Genomic DNA, 12841 nt, shown 5'->3' with positions numbered 1-12841 from the left:
CTCAAAAGCTAGACATCATGCCAAGATCCAAAGAAATTCAGGAACAAATGAGAACAGAAGTAATTGAGATCTATCAGTCTGGTAAAGGTTATAAAGCCATTTCTAAAGCTTTGGGACTCCAGCGAACCACAGTGAGAGCCATTATCCACAAATGGCAAAAACATGGAACAGTGGTGAACCTTCCCAGGAGTGGCCGGCCGACCAAAATTACCCCAAGAGCGCAGAGACGACTCATCCGAGAGGTCACAAAAGACCCCAGGACAATGTCTAAAGAACTGCAGGCCTCACTTGCCTCAATTAAGGTCAGTGTTCACGACTCCACCATAAGAAAGAGACTGGGCAAAAACGGCCTGCATGGCAGATTTCCAAGACGCAAACCACTGTTAGGCAAAAAGAACATTAGGACTCGTCTCAATTTTGCTAAGAAACATCTCAATGATTGCCAAGACTTTTGGAAAAATACCTTGTGGACTGATGAGGCAAAAGTTGAACTTTTTGGAAGGCAAATGTCCCGTTACATCTGGCGTAAAAGGAACACAGCATTTCAGAAAAAGAACATCATACCAACAGTAAAATATGGTGGTGGTAGTGTGATGGTCTGGGGTTGTTTTGCTGCTTCAGGACCTGGAAGGCTTGCTGTGATAGATGGAACCATGAATTCTACTGTCTACCAAAAAATCCTGAAGGAGAATGTCCGGCCATCTGTTCGTCAACTCAAGCTGAAGCGATCTTGGGTGCTGCAACAGGACAATGACCCAAAACACACCAGCAAATCCACCTCTGAATGGCTGAAGAAAAACAAAATGAAGACTTTGGAGTGGCCTAGTCAAAGTCCTGACCTGAATCCAATTGAGATGCTATGGCATGACCTTAAAAAGGCGGTTCATGCTAGAAAACCCTCAAATAAAGCTGAATTACAACAATTTTGCAAAGATGAGTGGGCCAAAATTCCTCCAGAGCGCTGTAAAAGACTCATTGCAAGTTATCGCAAACGCTTGATTGCAGTTATTGCTGCTAAGGGTGGCCCAACCAGTTATTACGTTCAGGGGGCAATTACTTTTTCACACAGGGCCATGTAGGTTTGGATTTTTTTTTCTCCCTAAATAATAAAAACCACCATTTACAAACTGCATTTTGTATTTACTTGTGTTATATTTGACTAATGGTTAAATGTGTTTGATGATCAGAAACATTTTGTGTGACAAACATGCAAAAGAATAAGAAATCAGGAAGGGGGCAAATAGTTTTTCACACCACTGTATTAGCTGCCTCCAGAGTTCCACAGGACAAAAGGGATCGGTAGGACTCCTTCTTCAGCTTGACGGCATCCCTCACCGCCGGTGTCCACCAACGGGTTCGGGGATTGCCGCCACAACAGGCACCGACCACCTTACGGCCACAGCTCCGGTCAGCCGCCTCAACAATAGAGGCACAGAACATGGCCCATTCGGACTCAATGTCCCCCACCTCCCTCGGGACATGGTCAAAGTTCTGCCGGAGGTGGGAGTTGAAGCTACTTCTGACAGGGGGCTCTGCCAGACGTTCCCAGCAGACCCTCACAACAGGTTTGGGCCTACCAGGCCTGACCGGCATCCTCCCCCACCATCGAAGCCAACTCACCACCAGGTGGTGATCAGTTGATAGCTCCGCCCCTCTCTTCACCCGAGTGTCCAAGACATGTGGCCGCAAGTCCGACGACACGACCACAAAGTCGATCATCGAACTGAGGCCTAGGGTGTCCTGGTGCCAAGTGCACATATGAACACCCCTATGCTTGAACATGGTGTTTGTTATGGACAATCCGTGACGAGCACAGAAGTCCAATAACAAAACACCACTCGGGTTCTGATCGGGGGGGCCATTCCTCCCAATCACGCCCTTCCAGGTCTCACTGTCATTGCCCACGTGAGAATTGAAGTCCCCCAGCAGTATGAGGGAGTCCCCAGAAGGTATGCCCTCTAGCACACCCTCTAGGGACTCCAAAAAGGGTGGGTACTCTGAACTGCTGTTCGGTGCATACGCACAAACAACAGTTAGGACCTGTCCCCCCACCCGAAGGCGGAGGGAGGCTACCCTCTCGTCTACCGGGGTAAACCCCAATGTACAGGCCCCTCCTCGAACCGCCACCTTATCGTGGTAGAGGGGTTTGCGTGTCCCAATGATCCTAGGAGCTCTGTTGTCCGGGGCTTTATGCCCCTGGTAGGGCCACCCAAGGCAAACTGGTCCTAGGTGAGGGATGAGACAAAGTGCGGTTCAACAGACCTCCTATGACGAATAAAAAATTTGGACGGCGTTTTCCCTCGCCCGGACGCGGGTCACCGGGGCCCCCCCTCTGGAGCCAGGCCTGGAGGTGGGGCTCGTTGGCGAGCGCCTGGTGGCCGGGCTTGCACCCATGGGGCTCAGCCGGGCACAGCCCGAAGAGGCAACGTGGGTCCCCCTTCCCATGGGCTCACCACCTATGGGAGGGGCCAAGGAGGTCGGGTGCAGTGTGAGTTGGGTGGTGGCCGAAGGCGGGGGACCTTGGCGGTCCGATCCTCGGCTACAGAAGCTGGCTCTTGGGACGTGGAATGTCACCTCTCTGAAGGGGAAGGAGCCTGAGCTTGTGCGTGAGGTTGAGAGGTTCCGGCTAGATATAGTTGGGCTCACCTCAACGCACAGCTTGAACTCTGGAACCAATCTCCTTAGTACTTGTGCCTAAGTAAAATGAGCTAGCCACTTGTAATAACAGGATGGGACTAACATACCGCCATAAAGGCTGAAAAAGATCACCTACAGAACGAAGAGGAGTTATAAAGCCTTATTGCCACAGGTAGAAAAGATCTCCTGTGGCGTTCGGTTCTGGATTTGGGGGCAATGAGTCTTTTGCTGTGTGTGCTCTAATGGTTCCTCAAGGAGGCATGCATGGGGTGAGAGGGGTTGTCCATGATACTGAGGAGCTTTTTCAGCATTCTCCTCTCAGACACCTCCGTCAGATCCTCTAATTTGACGCCTAGGACAGAACCAGCCTTTTTAATCAGCTTGTTCAGCCTGTTGTGATCAATTGTCTTCACTGCCCTGCCCCAGCTCACAACTGCAAAAAACACCACGCTCTCCACCACAGAGTGATAAAACATTGTTAGCATTTTCCTGCATACATTAAACGACCTAAGCCTCCCCATTAGGTAGAGCCGGCTATTCCCTTTCTTGAGCACAGTGTCTGTGTTCTTGGACCAGTCAAGTTTCCTGTCAATGTGTACTCCCAGGTACCTATAGACCTCAACTACTTCAACCTCCCTTCCTCTGATAGTGACAGGGGTGGGAGGAGGAGCCCGCTTCCTAAAGTCCACCACCAGTTCCTTTGTCTTTGTGATGTTTAACTGTAAATAATTCTGCACACACCACCCAACAAAACTTTCCACCACACCCCTATATTCCTCCTCCTGACCATCCCTGATACAGACCACAACGGCAGAATCATCAGAGAATTTCAGCAGATGACATGACTGAGACCTGTACCTGAAGTCAGACGTGTAGATGGTGAAGAGGAAAGGTGACAGGACAGTTCCCTGCGGCGCCCCCGAGTTGCTCATGATGCTTTCAGAGCAGCAACTCTTCAGTTGGACATGCTGTGGTCGATTGTTTAAATAGTCCATAATCCAGGCTACAAGCGGGGCATCTACCTGCATTTCTATGCTCTTATTCCCAAGTAGTGAAGGTCTGATTGTGTTAAAAGCACTGGAGAAGTCAAAAAACATCTTTTTGTGTCCAGGGGAAGACATCACCACTCCCCAGCTTGCTTTCTTTTCCCATGGCCTCCTGGTCAGTCAAGGGAGAAGGATCTATCCTGGCAGGGATGCTGGTTGGTCACTTACAATTTAAAAAATATCAAGTCAAAAGCTAAAAATTGAAAATCAATTCTAAGAAATGAGTTGCAAACCCCGGAGATGAAAGAAAAGATAGCACAAATAAATGACTGACTCCATATAGGTATAGCCCTTTGATGTCAGGTTTAGTCTCGTCTCAACATATTATCATAAAAATACATTTATGTTATTTTCCAGATCTCCTGTTCAGCATGCCAGTACTGCACATGCACAGTGTTATAATCTTATAAATTAACCCTTTTTACATGTTTCTCTAGTAACCTTTTATCATTGTATTGATTTAGAAGTTATTTCATGTTTGTTGTATATGAGTTATTATGTTGCCATCATTCAATACATGAATATAAAGTACTAAATGAGGTTTTAAAATTACAGTTCATATTGTTAACAAAAATAATAATTTTAATTATATATTAATTATGTTAATTTGTGTGTATTTACCAGGAGCAGCTGCCATTGCACAGTCATGTTCTATTGCGAGGGCACATGCTGTGCTGTTTTTAAATGGCCAGACTCTTACGCATTAATTCTGAGATGAGCATTTGCCCTTTCAAACAGTTCCAGTGTTGGTAGGATACTGAGGTTGTCTGGCTAAAAATGCTTGGCACAGCATCAATCATAAGACAGAGTGTAAACTTTAAATACTACTCTGATTTTAAGAGCTGGCGGCAAACATAATAAGCTGCAACAGCGTATAGCAAAATTTGGTCCTTTGCCTCTGTTGATGACTTGGATCCATCATCTTTGTCTCTGTGCTTCATCAAGTGGAAAGCTGTGAAAAATCAGGTGAGGTTGTTTAAATTTTAGATTTGAACTCAGTGGGGCATACAGAAACTCTATTTTTGGGATTCTGTCATTGTTCCAGGTAACTGTAAGAGAGTTTACTCATCAATAATGCCTCTGGAAGAAAAAATACTAAAATGTGAAAAGGGCTAAATAAACAGACATGTACAGATTTGGAATGGGGGTGGCCACAAAGAAACTCAGAAAACTTGAAATTGCCACAAGATTCAGTGCCTGGGCATGAATTGGCCCAAGGACTTTAAAGGTGTAAAGACAGTGGCACTAAACAGTGTGTCACCATGAAGCTTTGAAAACAATTTTCATTTGATATAAAAGGCGTCACACTGATCAAGTTTGCACAAGGTCTAGGTGTAATCAAATCTCTAACCACTGGATTCCTCACCCTGCACATTGGGTGGTGGAGAGAATGGGTGTTGTGATGAAAACAGGGAAATTGGCGAGCCCCAAACCCCAGCACAAACACAAAGAGTCTCAGGTTCAAATAATGTATGGTTTATTCACCACAAAAACTCCAAAATGTTGTAAACACAAAGCACAAGTAATCTCGCTCCCTCTACAATATCTCTCCTTTCTTCTTACCACCACACTGCCCTCCTCCTCCTCTAGTCAAGTGTTGCTCCACATCTTTCCAGCTCCAACTCACCTGGATAAGGGAGTGCAGTCCCTTTTATTGAGTACCCAGGAGTACTTCCGGGTCCTATGAAAGTCCCATATTATGGGGAGTACATATCCCAGCAGCTTACCCTTGCGGCACCTATGGACCCCAGCAGGGCTGTGTTACTGGACTACAACTACTGGTATTCCCTGCTGGTTCCCAAATGGGTGCCACTATGGAGGGCTACTGCCAGCTAGCGTCTAGCATCTAGTCTTTCCCTGTTCTCTTTTTCTGTTGTGGCCAGGGATGTTATGACATCCAGGTTCAGTTGGGACGGCTATCCATTTATCTGGGGCTTCCCACCTGGGTAAGGAACCATTCATTCAGATCAGAATGTCCGTCCACCCATTAGCGCTGCCAAGTCCAGGTGTGACATCCTTCCCTTTCTTGGCCAGGATGCCTTTATGTTCCCACGGGGCCTCTCATCTGGGTAAGGGATCCTCTGGACTCCTGGGGCCTCATGCATAATGCCGTGCATAGAATTCACCCTATAACATGACGTAAGCACTACAGCGGAAATGTGCTTACGCACAAAAAAATCCAGATGCATAAATCTGTGCGAACGCCAGCTTCCACATTCTTCTGCTACATAAATCCCGGTCAGCGTGAAAATTAATGCACGTGCACGCGCCTGCTGTCCCGCCCCAACTCCTCCCAGAATTATACCTCTTTGAATATGCAAATCAATATAAATAGCCCTTAAGATCAGCCTTCTGTGAAAAGACAATGGCAAAAGTATGAGGGAAAATAGAACAATTTCAGCGAATACCAAGTGGAGGCAAAGAAAAATGTACTATTTGTTGATTTAAACAGTGGTATAAACAACAAAAGGAAGTTGATCGAGTGACATAGCGTGTTGGAGAAACTCGAAAGCTCAAGTTCACAAAGTCGCACAGTGCCTGAAATAAAAAAGAAGTTGTCAGATATCAAAGTCACCGTGAAAAGACAAGTCATAACCCACCATCTGAGTGACATATGAAAGCTTATTAGGGTACAGAGAAAAAAAAGGCACACGGTGTGAAAAAAGCACGAAATGTCAACTTTAATCTCGAAATTTCTACTTTAATCATGTAGTTTATTTTGTCATTAAAGTAGAACATCATAAACTTCACCTTAAAATCGTTTAATTTACTAGTTTCTCAAATCGTAACTAAAGTAGCACGTTAAATGCTTTGTATTGTATTTGATCTTCTATGTGGGTGAATCACTACGTGCTTCCGGGCTTTCTCTTCCTCCAACAGGACACAGAATTCATTACATTCGTAATATTACAGATCTCTGAATAATTAAAATACTGAGAAGTATACGTGATATCATTTTCATTATGATTGGAGTTAAGGCATGTTATTAAACATGGGAACACGGTGGCGCAGTGATCGTTCATGTCTCACGCAAGATGCTTGCTGTGCCATGCGCGACCTTCGATGAAATACTTTATTGTAGCACTACTGTCTCTTTCAAACATACTAACCTCCAATTCCTGTCCTTACTTTTCTTTTTCCAAGTAACCCATTGCCACACAATCAGCTCTGTAATAGACGTTAAGCCATCTATAAGCTTAGAACGCCGATTTTTCAAAACTTTTAAGGAACATTGAAATATCTTTGTAATATTTAATTATTCTATCCATCTATCCTTCCAGTGTCGCGCCAGCCACAGCAAGAATACAGTGCGAGGCAGGAACAATCCGTGAACGAAGCTCCAGCTCCTCACTAAGCGCTGCGGCACCGTGTAGTTAAAGTTAAAGTTTTATCTGTATAATATAATAAACATATTTTGCTGCATTTCATCTTAAAAATGATATAATCATCATATGTAAATACGCGCTTTATAAAGTGGCTCAGGTTGTGCAATATTATAACTGTATCACAAGTTTACAGTGAGGTAATTGTACTTATAAATACAAACAGTTCTACAAGGAACACTTGATGGACTGATTGAGTGTGTTTAGAGTTCTTGGGATGAAACTGTTTGAGAACCGTGAGGTCAGTACAGGAAAGACTCAAGCGTTTGTCATATGAGAGCAGTTCAATAGACAGCATGGCTGAGGCAGCGTGTGCTTGATGCTGTATACCGATAATTCTCTTTCTGATCAGCTGCTGTACAGCTGTGATTCACACTCAGATACAGTGATATAAATACTCCAAGTGGTACAATGAGAGTAATATGGAAAAAGATGATCTGCTGTGGCAGCCCCTAACGGGAGCAGCTGAAAGAAGAAGAAGAAGGTGCAGTGAAAGTAACAACGCTAAAGCAGTTATGGTATTTAGAATAGTTTGACCATTCTGTGGACCATTATATTGTTACAGGTTAATTACAATCAGATGCATTAAACTAATAAACAATATGTGGTTAATTTCAGTGTATTTATAAAGCCGCGTCAGGGATGTGGATCTGAAAAAGAAAGGGTAACCACACAGGAACAGTAGCACTGCTTTGACGCTGGGTGCCACCAGTCTGCAAAACCGAGCAGACAACTTGCGTATGACAGGGTATGAGCTACCGTGGAAATGTGTGTGGCTTTACGCCAAGTTTCAATTTTATACATTGCGATTTGAATGTGGAAACGTTCTTACGCAACATTTTTGTGTGTACGCACCGTTTATACATGAGGCCCCTGGTCAGGGTGTTCGTCCATCCTGTGTGCATCCGACAGTGTGCACATCCTCTTAACCCTTAAACTGCCAGAACCGGCTATAATTGTTCCCAGTGCAATTTGACAGCACGTTGGAGCTGATCAGTCAGTGCTGTACATTCATTAAGCAGCCAGCTCATGACCACTGCCGCCCCCTGCGGCACTGCATCATCGCCGTCTCTGGGATTCAGCTGCTGCACTAGACTAGCCTGCAAGCATCAGCGTTTACCTCTGTGTGTTATTGCGTGCAGCCAGTTCAAGTGCAGTTGGCTCAGTGATTTACTGAATTTCATTAATGACGTCAGATGCACCTTGTACATATTGTTGCAGTAGTTTTTATTTTTTTTATAATTTTCATAGTGTATTGGCAGTGTGTAAAATGATCAGTGTTGCAGTAATTGTGATGCTCTTTGCATGAAAAAAATGTGTTTCATTAAAATTTCACTTTTTCTTGGTGAATTGTGACGTTTATTTAAAAAGTGCAACAACAATTTATTTAGCATCCAGGTGTGTCAGTTTAAGGGTTAAGATTGTAACCTAGAAAGCAGTGGGTAATGGTGTGCCTGGTCTTACTCTGTCTATCTCTTTTCCTCTCTTTTTCCATGGCTAAGAAAGGTGGCAGCTGCAGCGGTGGTCAAAGCCAAGACTTCTATGTAGTTGGAGTTAAGTGAGACCAAGCAGAATGACCTTCACGCAAGCTCAAAGATGTTCTGACAAATCATTTGGTAACTCAGGAAGGGTAGGTGAGGTGGCACTCATGGCTTTAGTAGTAACATGGAGAAACAGATTCACCTTGGGATATCATCAAGCAAGCAAAGTGAGAAGGCAGTGCCAGAAACTTTGTTTGGTGTTGGGACCATCTCTATGGCTCAGTTACTGAGGTGACTAAAAAGGTCTGAAATGACAACCCTGCCTGGCTGGATAATATATGACCAGAAATACTGAGATCTCTTCAGTGGTGCTATGGAAATTAGACTGGTAGAATGTTTCAGGAACAAAGGGATTATACTTCTCAGACATCCTGGGAAAGTCTATTCTGGGTTACTGAAAGGCAGATTCTCTATTAATGTTTCAGCCTTAGATTCAAGTGGAGCAATGCTGGCACACATACTGAATCGCATACAGGTATAGGGGTTTGATGCAGGTGCTAACTCAAACCATTTTTTTTCTTTAAAATGTGTCTCCTGTACTGTCACATTCCACTTTGCATCGGTCTTTTCACCATCACAATGAAATAATCTGATATGCATGTCAGCATCAAACAAAAGACTGACTATTTTTGTATTTTGATACATTGTTGGGTCTTCCGTGTCTGTGAACTTGTAGCATTCTGGCATTGTGCTCTTTGCCTGTGGTTTCCTCCTTCCACTCTGAGCTATTTTCTTTTGGGGACTGGTTTAGGCTGTGTGCTAGCTCCTCCAAAACACTGTAATGAAATTTCCTGTAATTTTATAAGTAGTTTAACCTATGGGAAACCATGAACCATGGAAATGGCAGGTGGTTTGTGGCAGAGTCCACTATTAAATTATTGTAATATTTTACATAGCCTGTTGGAGCAAGATCCATGATGCCAGTGTAACTGCAGTGCGTTTAGGCGAAGCATGCAAATAAGAGTTTTATTGTACTTCTTACAATGTCACTATAAATCTGAACTGATTACACTAAATTAACTTTTTTATAATTTTACTATACATTTTTGAAAATGTCAAGACCTCCTAGATGTTGATACTAAAGTAAGTTCACAATGTCAATCAATAATTACAAACTCTCTGTGTGCACAATAAAGTATAATGACAAAATTAAAAATGTACATTATGCAATAGAGCTAAACCACAACAGAACAGAATGAAGAGGTGCAGTTATCAGATTTAATATGCCTAATAGCTCTTGCTGAGAATGTGGCAGAAACTGGCTGAGTGTTTTTGTCGGTGGGTGTTTATTCAAATCTATTATGTGATGAAGTAGTTCTGAGTTATGATTCATAGTAATTTATAGTCAACTTGGAATGATTTTTTAATAAGCTATTTAATAATAACAAACACTGCTTCAATTGCACTTTTCCATGATTTGGAGACCTCCAGAAATCTGTATGTAATCACAGCGGCTCCCATGCTGTGGATGGTTTCCACGGTCCATGGCTAAAATAACTGGCGCACCGATAGTTTTTCAAGTTTGACTATTATCATTATGCATAGTGAAAGATGTTGAGTGATTATAAGTGTGACTTTCTACTTTCCCGTATTATGAAGTATATGGAAACTATTGCGATCATCCAAAATTTCGACCTTGAGATTTTGATGAATCTCAACATTTTAGACCTCCCTGAGTTCGATTTAATTTCTCGTACGGAAAGTATTGTAATCATCCAAAAATTCTATTTTGAGATTTTGATGAATCTCAACGTTTTAGACCTCCCTCAGTCCGATTTACTTTCTCATAGGGAAAGTATTGTAATCTTCCAAAAATTTGATTTCAAGATTTAGATGAATCTTGACGTTTTCGACCTCCCAGAGTCTGAAAATACCATTTTTGGAATTATGTCTGTGTTCCTGTTTGTGTGTGTGTGTGTATGTGTAAACATGATAACTTGAATATGCTTTCAGTTAGGTCAACCAAATTTTGCATAAACGTATTAGGTACAAAACGTAGAGTTCTATCACCTTTTGAGCTAGTTTGGCTAACTGGGTGTGGTATTTTTTTATTCATGCAGCTGTAGAGTCAGATTTATTCAACTTTACTTTTACAATAATTCTTCATTATATATATAATTCACTAAGTCCATGGCAAGCAAGACGCACGCAAGATAGAGCCAAGACGCACGCAAGACTGAGTCCCGCCCACCAACAATTTACTAAGCACCCGACCATGGCATGCAAGACAGAGACCATGGGATACGCACGACAGAGCCACGCCCACCAACTCACAGAGCCCTGCCCACCAACTCTAAGACCATGGGATACGCACGACAGAGCCCCGCCCGCCAACTCTAACCCTCCTCCCAAGTCTACACTCGCTCTCGAGGCACACAGCACCTCACCAAACACAGCCTTTGTCTCTGCTACAGTCCATATGCACCTCTGAGCCATGTTGACTTTTCATTCTTCTTTTCAGTTCCGGCTGCTTTTCTATATATAATCCACCAAGTCGCCCGACCATGGGATATGCACGCACGCAAGACAGAGCCCCGCCCGCCAATTCTAACCCTCCTCCCGCATCATTATTTCTGATCCCGTTCAACAACTATGTGGCGACATCGACTTCTCAACTGTGACTTCGGAACAACTCAGTATGCGAGCCATATTAAGTGTCACCAACGAAGACTCGCTACACCTTAATGAACAGGTACTGAAACTTATCCCTACCGACGAAGTAACTTTCACCAGCGTTGATGCCATTGCCACAGACGATCCCGCACATCAGCTTTCATTCCCCAAAGAATTTCTTAGCAGTCTTACTCCCACTGGCATGCCTCTGCATAAACTCAAACTTAAAATTGGTTCAGTCATCATGCTTCTCATAAACCTCATGCCAGCAAGAAGTCTCTGTAAAGGCACTAGACTGACTGTTATCAGCATTCACCGCAATGTACTGGAGTGTAAAACAATCGCAGCTGGTACCTCACAAACTGTCCATATTCCCCGGATTTCCCTGACCCCATCAGATTCAAATTTGCCTTTTACTTTTACACGCAGACAATTTCCTGTTAGATTGGCCTTCGCAATGACAATTAATAAGGTGCAGGGACAAACTTTCAAAAAGATATGCCTGTATCTGCCAAAACTAGTTTTCAGTCATGGACAATTGTATGTTACTCTCTCCAGAGTTCCATCTTTTCATTCACTCACAGTCTTATCCTCAAACCCACCCCATTTGGACAACTGTGTCTTTCAGGAAGTGTTCACCCATCAATAAATAATTATGCGGCGTATGCTACGCCACGGGTTGGCTAGTATTATTAATTTTGACTTGATTTGTTGTTGATGGTTCTTTAATGTACATAATATAAAAATATAATCACTGTCTTGCGGTTTACTCCTCAAGTATCCATCCCCATATCTGAGTATACAAGAAAGTCTAGGGGAGACCTCTGCCGATTTTTTTACTGATTATTGTCTAGTTGTCTACAGAACAGAGACAGCAGTACACCTGGGCAGCACCAGTTGCAGAAGAGGATTTTTCAAGGTAAAACTATTATGCTAAAGGAAACTAAATCCCTGGGGGGTAAAGTGTTGCCACAGAAGGAGACAAGTATCGAGGAGCAGCACGCAGTCGGTCTGCTTATAATATTACATGCATAAAGTGTTTTATAATATGTGTGAGGTCTCAAGATGCAAATCAATACCCAATAACATTCTTGGCATAAAAAATGGGCATGTTTGGTATACTTTTGGTTCAAATTTGGGCTGTTGCCCCTTTTAAACCATTTTAAACTGAACTTGGAACTGAATTTAATGTGCCAAATTGATATATTCCATTACTGTGAAGACATAACTGACTTGGAAAATACTGGACTTATGCTTTAACTCAAGTTTGTATGCTGTATCCATTATACTTGTTGATGATTTTCATAGCTTGGAGCTAGTCCAGTCTGAGAGCCTAAGAGTTGCAATTCTGTTATTTGTAGGTGACATTGTCTTCTTGTCTTCATCAGTCAGTGCTTTATTGTGCACACCACTGGATTAGTTTGCAGCCTAGTTTTAGATGAAAATTAGCATCTCCAAATGTGTAGTAATGATCCTCTCCTAAAAAAGAATGACTTGCCTTCAGCAGGTATAAGGTGAGCAGCTGCACTCAGTGGAGCACTTCAACTACCTCAGGATCTTGCTCAGTAATGAGGAAAGTTGTGATCATGAGACTAACCAAGAAAAAAAGGTGTGTTAAATA

The sequence above is a fragment of the Erpetoichthys calabaricus genome, chromosome 11, assembly GCF_900747795.2.
Source record: "Erpetoichthys calabaricus chromosome 11, fErpCal1.3, whole genome shotgun sequence".
Classification (NCBI taxonomy): Eukaryota; Metazoa; Chordata; class Cladistia; order Polypteriformes; family Polypteridae; genus Erpetoichthys; species Erpetoichthys calabaricus.
This window is presented reverse-complemented; position numbering follows the sequence as displayed.